Source organism: Sorex fumeus, unplaced genomic scaffold, assembly GCF_029834395.1.
Source record: "Sorex fumeus unplaced genomic scaffold, SorFum_2.1 ptg000053l, whole genome shotgun sequence".
Lineage (NCBI taxonomy): Eukaryota > Metazoa > Chordata > Mammalia > Eulipotyphla > Soricidae > Sorex > Sorex fumeus.
The window spans coordinates 103,341-107,238 of NW_026606110.1; the positions used below are offsets into that span (position 1 = coordinate 103,341).

A 3,898-nucleotide genomic window follows, 5' to 3' on the forward strand; every position below is an offset into this window, starting at 1 on the left:
TGCATGTGTGCAAAGGAAGGAAGGGAGCCACGTGTCAGCCTGGAAGCAAGAGCTTGTCCAGCTCTGGCAGAGGAAGCGAAGAACGAACTTGAAGGTAGAGGACACGTGGAAAGCCAGTACGCAAGTGAAAAAAAAAAGCTTAATTTTCTGGGGTACAGTTGTGAACAGGAATGCTTTTTTTCATGTCTCTTTCTTTTTTATGTAGGAGTACTGCTATTTATTCAGCCATTGATTGGCTGATTGAATTGGGCATGAACTCCACCTTCCTTTTTTAAAATTTTTTATAATTTTATATATTGAATCACCATGAGAGCAGTTACAAAGCTTTTGGGTTTAAGTCTCGGTCATACAATGAAACACCCGTACCTTCACCAGTGCCCATTCTCCACCACCAAAAACCCCAGTATGCCCCCATCCCACATGCTCCCCCTACCTGTGGGGAGATGATTTCCACATTACTCTCTCTCTACACCAGACCCACCATTATTATTTGGGATTTTACTCCAACACTCAGATCTGCTGAAAAGGCAACAGTAGACAATTTGTTTTCTATTGCCAGTTAAGAAATGCCGGCATAACATATGATATTGCGTGACTGCAGTAGTGGCTGCGTGATTTTGAAATTCTGAAATTTTAGCAGTTAAATCTGGAGGGATTTCTGCCAAAACCTGCTGGGTTTCGAGATTTGTTCCTGAGACTCTGGGATCATGGTTGTTAAGCAGCTTGATCAGGAACCAGCAAGGCCGTTCATGGGCGGCAACTCGGGGTCTCGTTGGGACAGGGAGGAAAGGGCTGGCTCCACCCCCATCCCACGAGGCCCAGAGTGTCTTGTCACTGAGGGCCCAAACCTGACTGTCCAGTGGCCTTTGGAGGATGGTGGCCACCAAGCCACCTAGAGGACGCCTTGGGCCCATTTGCGGCGAAAGCCAAGTCACTGGTTCGAGTACAGACCACCACACAGTTTTTATTACTATTGTTTTATAGTTTTATACTATTGTTTTATGGTATAGTTTTAAAGCCTGGGAATTCAATGTCTTCTGTCTTCTTTTTTCAACATTGCTGTTTTTTTTTCCCCAAAGTCCACCATTATTCTATATGCTAGGTCGTTGTGAACATTTCACTCTAAAGTTTTGCTTATCGCCAGAGTTCGACTGTGTCTCTTGTCACTAGCAGAGAGTTGGATTTTGTTTACTGACTCATCCAGCAGCTCTGTGCCTTTTTATAGGAGGGTTCTGCTCATTTATATTTATAGAAATGATTGATTTGGAAGAATTTGTTGCCATTTTTTGCCGGATATTTGGGGCGTTTTGCCATTTGGCATCGCTCATTTGGCTTGTTCTTGTCTACTTTTGTTTTGATCCAGAACTGCATGATTTGCTTCTGTTTGACTCTTCCTATCACTTTCTGGTTTTCCTTTTTCAGTCATTTTGCAGATTACCGAGGAGGCGCTGCGCTTAGTTTCAAATTTTAATTAACGTAAGTCTTGAACTCATTCTTTCAGTCCCCTATGTACTCTCTATCCCCCGTATACACCCAGCTTTATGAGTCTTTATGACTTTATAAGTCTTTAATCTTCCAGATGACTTCTTGATTTTTGTGGAAGGCTATTCAGTTGAATAATAAAGCCAACTCAGAGGCAACAAATGCCTCAACTGACATTTTCTGAGAGTCTTTTTATTGCTCTCTCAAATTCGAGTGATAATTTTGTGAGGTAAAGGATTTCTGGTTAATCCAGTATTTTGACTATACCATTCCTCTTTTGCTTGTAGACGTTCATTTGAGAAATCTGATGGGAATCTTATGATTCATTCACATGTGACTCTTGGCCTCTCTCTTGCTGCTTTAAGTACTTCTCCTTTGGTTTCTAGCCATTTTTTTCCTTCTCTCTTTCCTTCGCATCTTTTATTCATCTTTTATTTTAATACAAGTTCAGTGTCCTTAGATGGGTGTGACCTGACAAACCTAAGCTGCCTAAGGAAGGACAAAAGAGTGTTATCCTACAATTTGTAAGCATTTTAAAAAAATTTTTATTAGTGAAACACCATGAGGTACAGTCTAGCCATTCTTATTTTAAAGTGTCTTGGTATTATTCTGTTTGGATTATTTTGTTTGTAGTTCATTGGTTATTCTGGATCAGAACACATGGTTTGTCCCTTTCTTTTTTTCCTCTCCAAGAATTCCTACGTTGTGGATAGTTCTCCTCTCGATGTTGTCAAATACAGATCTTCAATTTCATTCATTAATAAATTCCTTTTCTATTATCTTTATTTTAGTGATTATACAATGTATTTTGTCTTCAAGACCACGGACTTCATTTTTGCCTTCTTCCATTTGGCTGCCGAGTCTTTCTACTGTGCTCTTTCTCTCCTTATTTTGCTTGAATGAGTTCTTCCACCTTCCCATCAAACTTTCTTTGAGTGTATTGATTTGCTCTTCCAGTTATCCTATCTGTTGAATAAACATCAAAAAAGTGTTTCTCTGGAATAACCCTGGGATAGTTTAGAGAGCTCTGAGTAGTCCTGGACTTTTCCTGGATGTCTGATTCCATTTGTTGATGTGGCTGAATTAATACCTTCCATCCCCCACTTATCCTGGCATGTTGTAGGAACCACAAGTGGAGCTCCAGGTTCTAACTGGCTCTACTAATGATCCAGTGCTCCTATTTATAAGATAAGGTTGGAAAAAAGTTAGATGTGATCAAGAAGGTAGCAGTGTCTTAACTACATATGTGTTGCAGGTTGGACCCTCTTCCATCTTTATCAAAGGGAATGCTCATATAATCATCACTAGATATGTTTCTTAACATCTCTTTGGCTTGGGGTACACAGATAAGAAATTATAGTCCTGTTACTGGAGTTATTTTAGGGGGCATCCAGCATGGGAAGTGCCTTTGCCTTCTCCACATGCAGACAGGTCACCATGGCAAAGAGGAAGGCCATCTATTTGGTTGTAGATCCTAGGGATGAACTGTGGCCAATATGTGAATCCCCACAGGGCGGAACCTACAGTGGGAGCTTTGTAATCATTCAAGACCAGAAAGCAAAGAAATTGGCCCTGTTGTCTTTCTTGCAGTGGGACTATCCCAGGTTCTAGAGAAGAGCTCGTTGCTTTGGGTAGTAGAGAAGGGTTAGGGCCTAAGATGTTCTCACTCTGAGTTGCATGATTCTGAGTACATTATTTTATATTAGGTTAATTAACTAATTAACTCCTAATTAGATTCCCAGTCTTCTCTTCCACATGGAGTCATACAGAGACACATACATACACACATATACATACATACATACATACATACATGTATATACTCACCAGCACCCTTCCATTTATTCATATTTACACATGGAAGAGGTTACTTATTCATACTGATTTATGTAGTTCTTTGCCCATTTTCTTGCTCTGGTTTTTTTTCTGTCCTGTTCTGGAATTTCAGTAAATCTCACTGTGACATGGGCTCTGTGGGCATGAAGTAGTTTTACGTGACTAACAGGAGGTGTCATTGTGTCTGTGGCCACACATTGTACTTTGGACACAGGTTGATTTTTCTAAAATTTATTTCATTTATTTTTAAGACTGTATTTTTGATTAACCGTGAGATATATCTTTACAGAGTTGTTCATAATTAGGTTTCAGTCATACAGTGTTCCAACACACCCATCCCTCCACCAATGTTTGTTTCCCAGCACCAGTGTCCCCAGGTTCCCTCCCATCATCCCCCCACACCTGTCTCTATGGCAGGCGATTTTCTTCTCTTTTTCTCTGTCTCCTTCCTCTCTCTCTCTCTCTCTCTCTCTCTCCCCCCCCCTCCCTTTGGGCATTGTAGTTTGCAGTATAGATACTGAAAGATTATCCAGATATTCCTTTACCTACTTTTTTTTCCTTTTTGGGTCATACCTGGCGA

General features: G+C 40.5%; 1 pseudogene; it reads right to left on the reverse strand.

Moving 5' to 3' along the window:
- Nucleotides 1-2,678: 2,678 nt before the first annotated feature.
- On the reverse strand, nucleotides 2,679-2,787 carry LOC130033320 (uncharacterized; annotated as a pseudogene).
- Between the last annotated feature and the right edge of the window lie 1,111 nt (nucleotides 2,788-3,898).